The following is a 15,328-nucleotide window of genomic DNA, read 5'->3' as shown; positions in this document are numbered from 1 at the left end:
GTTAATACAATTCTAGCATGAATAATAAACATTTATCATGATATAAGGAAATAAATAATAACTTTATTATTGCCTCTAGGGCATATTTCCTTCACCGGCATCTTAAGCTGCAGATAAACATAACAGGGCCTTGCCATGAACTTAGCATAAGTCGGCCGTCCAAATAGGGCATGATATGGACTCTTGATTTTCACCACTTCAAAAGTCAACACCTTTGATCTTGAATCATGATCGTCTCCAAAAGCAACTTCTAGAGCTATCTTGCCAACTGGGTATGCCGAATTACTAGGCACTACCCCATGAAACATGGTATTCGACGGTTTAAGATTCTTATCTGTCAACCCCATGCGACGAAAGGTTTCATAGTAAAGGATATTGATACTGCTTCCTCCATCCATAAGCACCTTGGTAAATTTATACCCCCCGACTTGAGGTGCCACCACTAAGGCCATATGACCCGGATTGTCAACCCGGGGCGGATGATCCTCTCGACTCCACAGGATGGGCTGTTCAGACCAGCACAGATAACGAGGTACCGCCGGTTCAATGGAGTTCACGGCTCTTTTATGAAGCTTCTGATCATGCTTACATAAGCTAGTGGTGAAGACATGATACTGCCCACTATTCAACTGCTTTGGATTGCTCTGATAACCTGATTGCTGCTGCTGTTGATTCCCCTGATGGTTGTAACCTCCCCGGTTGCCCTGGCTGCTCTGATTGCCATGTCTAGTTTGGTTGCCTTGGAATCCTGAACCGGAACTACCACCACCATAACCCGGCCCATGGAGACCGCCTCCTGAACTGCCGGGCGGTCCATTGTCATATTGAAAGAGATTTGAATTTTTTAATTCCCGCATGATGAAGCAATCCTTCCAAAGATGCGTAGCTAGACTCTCCTTTGACCCGTGCTTTGGGCAAGGCTGGTTTGACAGGTGCTCCAGATTGGGGCCTGGCCCTCTGCCCCGCTGGGGCGGTTTACCCTTACGCCGCTGACCGTTATCCTGGGTGTTAGTGTTAGCCACAAAGTCCAAGCTATTATCCGCCTTGCGTTTACCATTGTTCCCATGACTTGCTGGGTTATGCTGCTACCCTTTGGTGTTGTCGTTCTTCTTTCCCTTCCCTGTCTTGTCATCATCAGACTCGGGGTCCTTGGTACTATCAGAGTCGGCATACTTTACCAGAGCCGCCATAAGTGTTCCCATGTCATTACAATGGTGTTTGAGCCATCCCAACTTCAGCTTCAAAGGTGCAAACCGGCAATTGCCTTCCAATGTTAAAACAGTTGTGTCAGCGTTGATGCGGTCTTATGAATGCAAAATCTCCGAAACCCGGCGCACCTAGTGGGTTGTTGATTCTCCTTCCTCCTGGACACAGGCAGCTCAATCCATGATGGACATGGGCTTCTTGCACGTATCCTTGAAGTTTTGGATAAATCAGGCCCTTAACTCGGCCCATGATCCGATAGAGTTGGCTGGCAGATTTTTCAACCATGTGCGAGCTGTTCCCTCCAACATCATGGTAAAGTATTTGGCACACGCCGCTTCATCCACATCCAGCATCTCCATTGCCATCTCATAGCTTTCCACCCATGACTCGGGGGACAAACCGGCGGTGCAATTCGGCACCTTGCTCGGGCCTTTGAAATTCTTGGGTAACCGTACGTTGCGCAGCGCTGGGACAAGACATGGCACTCCCAAAGAACTGGAGGTAACCCCTGGTTCTACCGACGTTGTTGGATGAACCGGAGTGAGTTGATGAACCGGAGCTTCATGTTGTGCCGCTAACTCGGGTTCTCGACGTGCCCTAGCGCGATCCACTACATCCTAAGCATTGCCACCCATCGGGTTATTGCCATGGGGCGGATTACGGTTCCGTGCACTGCTTGATACGACCGGTTCATCGATATGCCTACTGTAGCTCCGGCTCGGGCGGGGAGTAGAATGAATCCTTTCGCGGCTATATGAATAACCCTGCTGTTGAGTCAAGGCCGTCTGAAGGAGCTCCCTAGCCTGTCGTGTTTCAACTGCTACTGGGGACTCACCATCAATCGAGAGAGCTGCCAATCGTGAAGCGGCGGCAACTATGTTATCCAACGGGTTAGAGTAATGACCCGGAGGTGTTGAGACGTGTCGTGATGGGACATTGTTTTGTCGAAGCTGAGGCGGCGGATCCATCGCACGAGGCTGAATCGGTGCCCCATTCCCAGGTGCCTCCGCCCGGTTTACCACTGGCTGGTTGCTGGTGCCTGCTCCTGACGTGTTAAAGAGATTTCTTGCCTCAAAAACCGGCGGGAGGTGTGACCGGTATCTTCTTATCATGACACTATTTGACGCACTCTGATCTAGCATAAGCCGGTAGGCCTGAGCCTCTAACTTAGCACGCTCTGTAGCCATCCTGGCGTTCTCTGTTGCCAGGTCCGCTTTAGCTTGAGTTATCTGATCCTTCACCTTGCAATCTCTACGTTGTGCTGATCCCGGTTTGCCGCGTCCACCTCTGCTGCCAGCAATGTTGCTAAAGTGTCGAACAAATCAGACAAAACCTGAGTCGGAGGCGGCGCTAAGCCCCCTGCTCCTGCTAGTGTTGCTGCTACTGAACCGGAGATCATTGCCGCGGTGGTAGAAGAGTGTTGCACTGATTGTGCACCGGCCATGAAGACCGCGACTCGACTCGGCAGATCAAGGGGGTCCGTAATACTGTTGCCATCCGAACCTCCACTAATCCGGCCATCCTGCAGCTGATACAGTGACTCGGTCTCTCCGATTGAAGACTCGTCATCAGAACAGACAATGGTTTCGCCACCCGATGCCGATCTATCCTCATATTCTGCTCCATGGATGACACCTGCGGAGGCATGCTTTACGGCGGGCTAAACCTGGGCAGACCTTGCACGCTGAGCCGTCTCGATGATGTCGGTGCAGATGTCCGGCTCAGGGCCCGGTTCGCCGATCTTGCCGATGAAGACGTGAATTCCACCAAAAGGGACCCGGTACCCGTACTCAATTGAACCGGCCTCAGGACTCCATCATGCATCGTCGATGTAGAGCTTGCAGCGACGACTTTTAGTCATCCGGCCCACAGCGTATCCCTTGAGTCCTTCGAAGCTGCCCTTAAAGAACTCGAAACCATCGTGCGATAGCCCCACGGTGGGCGCCAACTATCGTGGTTTTGTCACGGAAGATGTCCTCGTGAAAGGACTTAGTCGTGGAGCCATCGCTACGGATTAGCTTAAAGGGGTTTAAAGCGGACAAAGGACGCGAGAGTTTATACTAGTTCGGCCACTTACAGAAGGTAAAAGCCTACTCCAGTTGTGATGGAATTGCTAGGGTTTCGATGACCAGGGAGCAAATACACTTTGCCTGGCTCTCGAGTTGTTGTCTGTTGTCCCTAAACGCCGCCGGGTCGCCCCTTTATATACATAGGTCGACACCCGTTAGTTTACAGAGTCCCGAGGCCGGATCATAAACGTCTCCGGCTCGGTCTCTACTCCTATCTTACCATACAAGTATACATCAATATCGGTATATGTCTACAAGCCTTAACCCACCTTTGGGCCTTGGGCCTTCATGAAGCGCCACCATTCATGTCTTCATGGGGATAACCCGGCCTCTCCTGGCCGGTTTATGTCCAGTAGTAATAACCCCAACACCATCGGACGGTCCGGAGCGGAGGGGGTAGGTAGGTGGGCTAGATGGACTGCGTAGAGGGGCTTGGGCAGAGAGGAGAGGAAAGAAGGCAGCCCAGCAACCGTTTCCGGAGACTGAAAACGTCCGACGTTTTGACCGACTATAATGCCGCTATAGTTAACCGTTGGGGCGTCAAACGGACTCTGAATGCGATGAAACTTGGCAGGCGGCCTACTGACAACATAACAACACCGCATGCCAACTTTCAACCCATTCCGAGAACATTTTCCGGCCACATATAAAATAATATTTCGGATGTGCCGCGGGTGCGTGCAAGTGTGTCTGGGCTCAGAACGGACAACGGAGAGAACTGGAGAACCCGGACGGATGCAAGTTTTGAAAACGTGATGATTCAATGCACATGCTGACATGACAAGATGCAACACACAAGAAAAGACATGGCAACAACAGCGAATAACTGGAAGACACCTGGCGCAACGGTCTCGGGGTGTTACAACACTCCACCACTACAAGAGGATCTCGTCCCTAGATCTAGGATGGCACCGGAGAGAAACGGAAGAGGAAGAGAAGTGGTAAAACTAAGTTGCTACTTTCACAACCGAGTGAAACCACGAACCTTGAGAGGTTGAACAAATTGAAAGAAAGAATACAACAAAGATGAACAAAGTTGAAAACACTCCGGTTGGAAATGGAAGGCAATAATATAAACTTGGCAAAAATGAAAGCACTTGGATGAGACTCCGGTTAGAAGAGGAATGATAGACACAACACTCCGGTTAAAACAAGATAGAGAAGGAAAAAGAATGATAAAATTTGGACAGCACTCCGACTATGAATGGAAAGAATTGAACGTGAACTTGACAAGATGAGATGACTAGAATGGAGGACACGACACTCCGGTTAAATGGATAATAACAAGAAGAACACGGTCCTCAAAATTCGAGATGATGAGTGAAGAGAGCAACATCACAAAGCCTCCGAAAGAAATAATAGAAGATAGATCATTGGAATAATAGAATGGAGAAGAAAATGACAACTTCTGCCACGATTGGGCTTGGAAGGCACCCTTCCAAGAAGGTTATAATAGAGTTGTTGGAAAAACCAACAACGAAACGAAAAAGCTTGTAGTGGGCTTATGGAAAAACTTCTCACAATTTGAGGTGAAATTCTGCCACTAACGGAATCAATTGCTTGCTTGAGAGCAACGAAGAGATGAAAACTTCTTTCATCGCGAGAATAAGAGGAAACTTGGATTATTGATAAGCACCAAAATAACAACATTCCTTAAGGAAGTCTTTAGGTGAAATATAACCCAAGATAACTCCAATGAAGAGATTTCTGGGTTGCAAAGGATCTCATGAACGAATGAAAACGACGGGTTTAAAATATCTCATTCTTAACAACTTGCAAATCATGAAACACAAAAGAAATTGTCAAGAATGACATAACACCACCTCAAAAGATAAGGTAGAATTAATTGCACTTCAGAATGCAAGATGAAGAATACTTGAGCTCCTCTGAAAAGAATCTTGATGAACACTTCGAGAAGGAATTAAATCCTTGATGAACCATCATGTAGAGCCTCCTTGAAGAACTCCGGTATTAAAAGGATAACGAAAAGAAAGAGAAGTTGAAAACACGAGGTGAAGACTTGCAATGATTTAGATGGATCTTCGTGATGATATAATGGAGAGAGCTTGGAACTCCGGGAAATAAAAGATGAAACAATTGAAACCGAGAATTTTGATGAACCTCCGGAATAAGGAATTGAATTTACTCGATGAAACAGGAATAAGAATTACATTATGCTTATCCTTCACCAATTTAAATTGATGACTAGCAACGGATTTGGCATACTACTTATTCTCGTAGAAAGGATTAAGGAGAGATATAGCGTAATCTTGAGAAAGACTTCAAGAAACCATCGGTAGGGATGGAAAGAATGAATGAATTGATATGATAACCAAGGAAGAGAATTCTTGAACGAACCACGGTAAGAATTGAAAATGAACGAAGAAAAAATAAAGAAACACCGGGAAGAATTATAAAAAGGACGAAGATACTTGAGAGAATTTAGATGCAAGTGAACGAAGAAATCCCGAGCTGATTAGCGAATACTTGAATGATGCACCAGTAAGATTTGGAGAACGAGAATTGAAAGCTGGAATGGATAATTTTGAGATGATGGGCTCTGGAGAATCAAACTGAAAAGACTCATGAATTACTCCGGATGGGTGAAAAGAATTCTCACAATCAAAAACAATTATGAGAGGATGTCATCAAGCTAGAGCCCTGAATCTTGAAGAGAATGAAGCAAGATTTAAGAGAAACTCTTCTTCGGTCTTCACAAACCCGAGAATGACGACGAGAAACACCACCATGAATCGTTGAGACACTCTGAAATAATGAAGAATAGAAAGATTGAGCCAATGAGGAAAAGAATTTGAAAGATCTTGGAGAAAGACATATGACTGATGACAATTCATTCCTATTGCAATGAATTTGATAATAACTCTGACAAGAATTAGAAGAGTTAGGTAAGATCCTGGAGAAAGACTTGTGGGTTAGGGCCCACTCAAAAGAAACACCGTTGAACGATTGCTTAGGAAGAGATAATGCACCGGTCGATTTGAATGTCTTGAACGAGGTAACAACCTCAAAATAGCTTGGAAGGAATAAGAATGGAAACCTGAATCTTCTAGGATATCTTTAGCACTCCCGAACAAATGAATGGCAAGAAGTGGATGGTTAAGAGGTGCACCAGCATGAGAAAACATGTGAAACAAGGAAAGGAATGTGATCAACACTGAAGGCTTGAATTTAGTCCACCGGGGAACAAAGAGGACGAAGAAGGAAAGAATGATGAACTTGTAGCTCGTGAGCATCTCCATGAGAAATTGCCGGTTAAGAACATTGAAGGAAAAGAATGAAGAGTCTTCGCATGAATAAAATGGATACTTGAGAAAGAAATCTGAGTCTTTGAATAAAAGGGTGGGAGGGCGGGAAAACAAAGGCAACTTGGGGCCGGAAGAAACAAACAATGTTGGGAAAACTGAGAAGTGATCTTGCGAATGTTGAAATGATTGGATCCACTTGAAGAGAACCACGCCGGTTGGAAAAGAATTTACAGGACAATCTCGATAAACAAGAAAGATTAGCATCGACATAGATATTGAGAACACCGCTTAGAAAAGGTATGGAATCTACATTTGACATTGAAGCAACTCGAATACCACAACTAAAAACAAAACAAAGATTGGCTTGCAAAATAAGCCGGAAACAAACATATGATAGATCCCATATCGTATCATGTGTCTATTGGAAAGATAACCTACGAGATACTCTAATTCCCACCTATAAACTCCAGAAACTTTCTGGTTATGCAATCAGGTGTTGGGGATACAAGGGAAGCATAACTAACAATCCCTACATCCAACTGTATCCATCCTTCAACACATAACCAAGTGTGACGCCCCCGATTTGACTGTACACTAATCATACACGCAAACGTGTACGATCAAGATCAGGGACTCACGGGAAGATATCACAACATAACTCTACAATAAAAAATAAGTCATACAAGCATCATATTACAAGCCAGGGGCCTTGAAGGCTCGAATACAAGAGCTCGATCATAGACGAGTCAGCGGAAGCAACAATATCTGAGTACAGACATAAGTTAAACAAGTTGCCTTAAGAAGGCTAGCACAAACTGGGATACAGATTGAAAGAGGCGCAGGCCTCCTGCCTGGGATCCACCTAAACTACTCCTGGTCGTCGTCAGCAGGCTGCACGTAGTAGTAGGCACCTCCCGAGTAGTAGTAGTCGTCATCAACGGTGGCGTCTGGCTCCTGGACTCCAACGTCTGGTTGTAGCAATCGGATATAGGAAAGGGAAAAGGGGGAGAAAAGCAACCGTGAGTACTCATCCAAAGTACTCGCAAGCAAGGAGCTACACTACATACGTATGCATTGGTATCAAATGGAATAAGGGTATCATAAGTGGACTGAACTGCAGAAAGCCGGAATAAGAGGGGGATAGCTAGTCCTATCGAAGACTACGCTTCTGGTAACCTCCATCTTGCAGCAGGAGAAGAGACTAGATGGTAAGTTCACCAAGTAGCATCGCATAGCATAATCCTAACCGATGATCCTCCCCTCGTCCCCCTGTGAGAGAGCGGCCACCGGTTATATCTGGCACTTGGAAGGGTGTGTTTTATTAAGTATCCGGTTCTAGTTGTCATAAGGTCAAGGTACAACTCCAAGTCGTCCTGTTACCGAAGATCACGGCTATTCGAATAGATTAACTTCCCTGCAGGGGTGCACCACATAACCCAACACACTCTGTAACATCCCAAATTTCCAATTTGGAATGTTATACCTTAGATCATCATTGCATATCATATTTTATTTTGCATTTTGGTTGATCCTAGAAATTCTACGCAACTCAATGACCCACGGAGAGAGTTGGGGATTTTGTTATTTTCATATTTGAGTTTTCTCAAATTTTGAGAATAGGATCCTTTGATTTTATTTATTTTATCATCATTACAAAAATATGAGAGAGGTAATAAAATGACTTTCCCAAAATAAAGAAATATTGAGGATTTAAGAATAAAATCAAATAAGTTTTTATTTTGGAGTTTTTCGGTCTTTTATTTGAATTTAGGAAAAATGTGCATTTTTCAAAATTGCATTTAGGTCCCAAATAAATGTTCACCTTGTGCGGCTTGATTTTAGAAGCCCGTGAAAATTTATTTCAGAATTTTTGGAGTCCGTTTCGTATTTCTTTTTATTTTTTTTCTTCTGCATGTAATTATTAAAAAAACGAACCGACCTAGGGCCGTGTCCGGCTAGGACTCCCGGCCCGTTAGGCTATTTAAGCCGGGGGGAGGCCCAGCCAGAGCTAACCCTAGCCCGAGCCGCCCCCAGCCCCCAGCCACCGCCGCCGCCTCGCCGCCGCGCCGCCTTGCCGCCGCTGCCGCCGCCGCCGCACGCTCGCCGAGGTTCGCCGCCGCCTCGAAATCCGCGTCGTTTTTTTTTCGAAAAAAACCGTTCGGTTTTTCCGGCGGTTTTTTTAGATTCGGTTTTTAAATAGATCGGTTTTTCCGGTTTATTTAAATAGTGAGCGTTCGTCCGTTCGTTTGTTCTAGCGAACGTTCGTCATTTTTCTTTTTCTCGGATTAAATCCGAGATTTTTCTGATCGCGATTCCTGATCCGATTTTCGTTTTAGTATAACTTTTCGCTCATTTATCGGAATCAGGCGATTCAAGCGCCTAGAGTTTCGTCTCGAAACCCTCTATCTGTTTAACCAACTTAAACCAGTTTTTGCTACTATAAAATTTGCCCTAGATCCAGATTAGTAGAACGAAGTTGTTTTCTTTCGCCGTTTGACTTTCGTTGCTTCATTCGATTTGATTCTTTTTGCCAACCGGAGTTTTTAAATTGAACCTTCTAGTTAGTTCTCTTATTTGAGTTTTACCCGTGCATTAGATGAGTACTTATTGTATGCTTGTTTGTTTGTCTGTGATAGAATACCCGGAGTGTGCCGCTTGTTACTTCGAATCGCTAGGTTTCCCGGATCTTCAGCAAGGCACGTAACACTTTGATCATACCTTTCCTACTACCTAGTTTTAATGCATTAGATCAATCCCCACACATTGCATGACTAGGATCTAATTAAATTGTGGGATGGGAAGAAGTTGAGGTACTACCTATTACTTGTTTATTATCAAACCTTTGGGAGTTACTTCTACGCTTGCTTTTTATGCCATGCTATGCTAGTAGATGTGGATTGGGTGAGTGATATCCATGACAGATGTGAGTTTTGTTAATTAATGGTTTATCTAAGGTGGCAACTTAAACACACATCTGGGAGGATTGAGGCACCTGGGTATTCCAGGACTTGCCTGTTTTCTTTTGGACCACCACCCAGGCTCAAAGGGATCATGATACTATTCATACTAGAAACTTTCGTGTGCAGTCACAAGCTATTATGGGCTCTAGCATAGTTGACTAAGTTGTGCGAACTCTTACAGTGGTAGACTAGTAGATGTAGGGGATGTAGGTGGTACGGTCTACCCGATCGTAAGGTGCTAGCACTTCTGAAAGACTATGTCTCGGTCATCTGTCTTCTCAAACACCATGTAGTGCGAGAAACCAAATGGAGGCGATCGAGTCTTGTGGGGAAAAGTGTGCAAACCTCTGCAGAGTGTACTAAACTAATCATGATTAGCTGTGTCCCCGGTTATGGACATCTTGAGTATCTAGTACCTGGATTATCATGTGAATCTCAACATGTTACTCTAAATTAATTTTGTTGGGTTGTGTTTAATTATGATGTTTAATTGGGATTGAGAATGCTGTCAGCCATTCTCAATGTTTAACAACTACCATGATAGTTAAATAAATCTATTCCTTTGAAGTAGGGAAAAATTGGCTTTACGCAAAACTGTAACCATAGAGCTTTCCACCAGCCAAATATGCATATAGTATAGTTCTTTCATTCCATTACTCTCTATGTGTTACCTTGCCAGCATATTCCATGTGCTGACCCGTTTCGGGCTGCAATGTTAATGTTGCAGACTTTTCAGACGATGATTAAGGAGTTTTTAGGTCGTGGTTCTATACTCAGTGATGCCGTTGGAGTTTATGGACTCACTTATCTTCCAAGCCTTCCGCTGTTATCGTTATTAGATGGCCTTAAGCCATATTTATTGTAATAAATTCTCTATTGAGACACTCAATGTAATAAGTGTGTGATTGCTACTCTGCTATAAATCCTCCGAGTACTGTGTGGTGTCAGCATTACTGATCCAGGGATGACACCGGAGCACAGAGATCAGACTGTTTGAGGTCTGGTCGCTACAGAGATGGTATCAGAGCACACGCTGACTGTAGGAGACGACCACTAAGCTAAAAGACCTAGATCACTATCCATCTCTTCTCTTCTGACTCCTCATCTTTTCTACTCTTTAGGATGGTGGATGCAAGGAATAAGTTCACGCAACCGGATGAATATACACCCTTTGGACGTCACTTGAAGGAAGTCACTAGATACCTGAATATAGGAGTACCAAGCTTCACCGGAACCTACAATGCCACTTTACCTGTAGAAGAGCGTTGGATGATTCAAGTTCAAGTTCCAAGAAGGACGTTCATGCTAGTCACTAAGCCCATAGAGTTTTCTTTTGGATGCACCAACTTGGAGTCTAGGAAAGAGCATGGCAGCTTACATTGCCATGGGACGCATTGGAGAAGTCTACCGCAAGGATCTCAAGGATACTATCTACTAGATTTGTGGGTGCCGAGATGAACACTGGGAGATGATCAGCACAAGGAAGGATAGATCAATCGCAGCTTTTATCCAGGAGTTAAACCAGCACATTCGACGACAGGAGAACCAGATGTGCGCCGACATGATAGATCTGAAGAAGGCTAAGACTAGAATCAAGGAACTGGAGGAAGAACTCAAGGCTACATGTGAAGATTATGAAGAGGAAATTGAAGTATTGGTGGAGAAGAATGACGACCTGATCAAGAAGATTGGAATATTTATGGGAGGCCCTACGCCAGTAGAGAAAGACGAAGAACCCAAGGAGATTAGCCCGGAAGACTACATCATCATCGACGGCACCGATTCGGATCCAAATAGTAGCGATGATGGCTATGTTGATGAAGCTGGAGCAAATATCATGGAGTCTGCAACCGAAGAATATTTCTAGTAGACCACCTCATTAGTAGTAGTAGTCCACCATGTAAATATAGTAGTACGAGCACTTTTGCGATAGATAGATCGATTGTATGCCCTTGTTTGATTGAATGAAGTGAATTGTTTGCTTTTGCCTCATGTGCATATGGGTAGTGTTTTCTCTTTAGACCCCCTCTATTCTTACATCTCATCTTTTCTAAAAACCCTCAGATGCCTCCGAGACATGACCCTGGATTCACCTTTCCACCGGAGCTCACCCAGTTGATCCAGCAGCAGAACACATTGATGCAGTTGCTAGTCCAGAATCAGAATCAAGGGAACAACAACAACAACCCACCACCACCACCTGTTGATCACTTAGCCCATTTTCTTAGGATGAATCCGCCGCTGTTTTCCAGTAGCACCGAGCCGATAGTAGTAGATGATTGGCTCCGCAAGACAGCTAGGGAATTGACCACAGCAGGATGCACAGATGCGGAGAAGGTGAAGTTTGCCGCACATCAGCTAGAAGGACCCGCAGCATCATGGTGGGAGAATTTCACAGCCACTTTCCCAGTCGACACTGTCACATGGGACTAGTTTCAGCAGGCTTTTCGTACTGCCCATGTTTCAGCAGGAGCTATGGCCATGAAGAAGCGTGAGTTTCGCAACTTGCACCAAGGAGGACGGACAGTTGGCCAGTATGTGGAGGACTTTAGTAAGTTAGCACGTTATGCCCCAGATGACGTCGCTACGGATGCAGCAAAGTAGGAGAAGTTTCTGGAAGGACTGAATGATGAATTGAGCATGCAGTTGATGGTAGCAACCTTCAACAACTATCAGGAGTTGGTAGATCGTGCTCTTATGATTGAAGGGAAGCAGGAGCAAATTGAGAATCACAAGAGGAAGTATGGACAAGAAAAGTACAATTCATGAGCTCAGCAGAAGCCACGTTTTACCCCTAGACTGGGAGGACATTTTCAGCATACCCATGGAGGAGGTAGCTCGCACAATCACAATGGCACCAAGAATGGTAATGGCAATGGAGGAAGCAACGGCCAAAACTGCACCAACCCATCAACCCCAGCCAAGAAGGACCTAAGCCAAGTCACTTGCTTTAAGTGTCAGAAGACCGGACATTATGCTAATGAATGTCCTGAAGGCCAAAATGGCAATGGAAGTTCTGGGAAGAAGCCGAACCCTTTCAACAGGGGACAGGTGAACCATGTTAGTGTGGAGGAGGTTGAAGCTCAGCCCGATGCAGTAATAGGTAAGTTTTTGGTTAAGTCATTTACTGCACTCATTCTTTTGATACTGGTGCATCGCATTCATACATCTCAAGGGGATTCATGGATAAGTATAACCTATCAACCCAAGTCCTTAGGTCACCCATGCTAGTAACCTCGCCTGGAGCAGAGTATGTGGCTAGTCTATGGTGTCATCGGTTACCATTAAGGATTGGTTACTATATTTTTCCCTCAGACCTAATAGTATTGGAATCTCAAGGATTGGATGTGATATTAGGCATGGATTGGTTATCAAAGTATGAAGGGAATATTGAATGTGCTAGTAAGTCAATTTTGCTTACCACCCCAGAAGGGAGAAGGATCAAGTATGTATCCTGGCATGTGCCAAAGAGGACTCAAGTAAATTGCTTAACAGGAGTTGTGCAGGAGGAAGTACCAGTGGTAAGGGATTTCCCTGAAGTATTTCCAGAGGAGTTGCCAGGCATGCCACCGGATAGAGATACTGAGTTTTTGATTGAGCTATTGCCAGGCACCGGGCCAATATCAAAGAGACCATATAGGATGCCAGCAAAGGATTTGGTGGAAATTAAGAAGCAGATTAAGGAGTTACTGGATAAGGGATATATTCGCCCAAGTTCTTCACCTTGGGGATCGCTAGTACTTCTAGTGGAGAAGAAGGATGGATCGTTAAGGATGGTTGTTGATTATCGAGGATTGAATGAAGTAACGATCAAGAACAAGTACCCACTACCAATGATCAACGATCTGTTTGATCGATTGCAAGGAGCTAAGGTATTTTCCAAGATTGATCTGCGATCAGGGTACCACCAGTTGAAGATTCGAGAACAGGATATTCCGAAGATAGCTTTTACCACCAGGTATGGGCTGTACGAGTATACCGTTATGTCATTTGGTCTGACTAACACACCTGCCTATTTTATGAACATGATGAACAAAGTGTTTACAGAGTTCTTGGATAAGTTCGTCGTAGTGTTCATTGATGATATCCTGGTTTACTCGAAGAATGAAGAGGAGCATAAGGAACATTTGCGACTAGTACTTGAGAAACTCAAAGAACATCAATTATATGCCAAGTTCAGCAAATGTGAGTTTTGGTTGAAGGAAGTAGGATTCCTCGGACACGTTATATCCACAGAAGGTATAGCAGTTGATCCCACTAAAGTTGAAACCATGACCAAGTGGGAAGCCCCAACAACAGTTGGAGAGATCCGGAGTTTTCTTGGACTCGCAGGATACTACCGGAGATTTATTGAGAATTTCTCAAAGGTAGCGAAGCCTATGACTGAGTTGTTGAAGAAAGATACCAAGTTCATATGGACGGAGGAATGTGAGGCTAGTTTCCAGGAGTTGAAGAAATGCTTGGTTACCTCACCAGTGTTGATTTTGCCAGACCAGCCCAAAGATTATGAGGTGTATTGCGACGCTTCACATCGAGGACTTGGAGCAGTGCTTATGCAGGAAGGGAGAGTTGTTTCATATGCCTCAAGACAACTGAAACCTCATGAGTTGAATTATGCCACGCATGATTTGGAGTTAGCAGCTGTAGTGCATGCATTGAAAACATGGAGGCATTTCCTCATTGGAAATCATTGTGAGGTGTACACGGATCATAAGAGTTTGAAGTACATTTTCACACAGAAGGAGTTGAATCTCAGACAAAGGAGATGGTTGGAGCTCATCAAGGATTATGATATGAGATTGCATTATCACCCCGGAAAGGCTAATGTAGTAGCTGACGCATTAAGCCGTAAGAGCCATGTCCATACATTAATGACGGGAGAAATACCAAGGGAGCTAGCAGAAAATCTTCGTGAACTATGTTTGGAAATAGTTCCGAGAGGCTATGTAGCAGCATTGGAGATTCAGTCAACTTTGATGGATAGAATCAGAGAAGCTCAAAGGACTGACAAAGAGATTGCCTCCATTAAGGAGAAACTTAGCAAAGGAAAAGCTAAGGGATTTCGTGAGGATGAGCACGACACCCTATGGTTTGAAGACCGTGTTTACGTGCCCAATGACCCGGAGATCGGGAAGTTGATATTGCAAGAGGCACACGACTCACCCTATTCAATTCACCCAGGAAATACCAAGATGTACTTGGATCTGAAGGACATTTTCTGGTGGACCGGAATGAAGAAGGATATTGTGGAGTATGTAGCAGTTTGTGATGTATGTCAGAGACTAAAGGCAGAGCATCAGAAGCCAGCAGGATTGTTACAACCATTGCTGATACCCGAATGGAAGTGGGATAAGTTAGGCATGGATTTTATCACAGGATTACCCAGGACTCGTTCAGGCTATGACTCGATTTGGATTGTAGTCGATCGATTGACGAAAGTAGCTCATTTCATCCCAGTAAAGACCACTTACACCAGTGCTAAGTTGGCAAAGATATACATGACCAGGATCGTATGTTTGCATGGAGTTCCAAGGAGTACCGTATCAGATAGAGGAACCCAGTTTACCTCAAAGTTCTGGAAGCAGTTGCACGAAACTTTGGGTACCAGGCTAGAATTCAGTACAGCTTTTCATCCATAGACAGATGGACAGACCGAGAGAGTCAATCAGATTTTGGAGGATATGCTGAGAGCTTGTGCACTAGATTATGGATCTAGTTGGGACGACAATTTGCCATATGCAGAGTTCTCTTACAACAACGGTTACCAAACCAGTTTGAAGATGGCCCCTTTCGAAGCATTGTACGGAAGGAGGTGCAGGACACCGTT

Source organism: Triticum aestivum, chromosome 5A (genome assembly GCF_018294505.1).
Source record: "Triticum aestivum cultivar Chinese Spring chromosome 5A, IWGSC CS RefSeq v2.1, whole genome shotgun sequence".
NCBI lineage: Eukaryota > Viridiplantae > Streptophyta > Magnoliopsida > Poales > Poaceae > Triticum > Triticum aestivum.
This window is presented reverse-complemented; position numbering follows the sequence as displayed.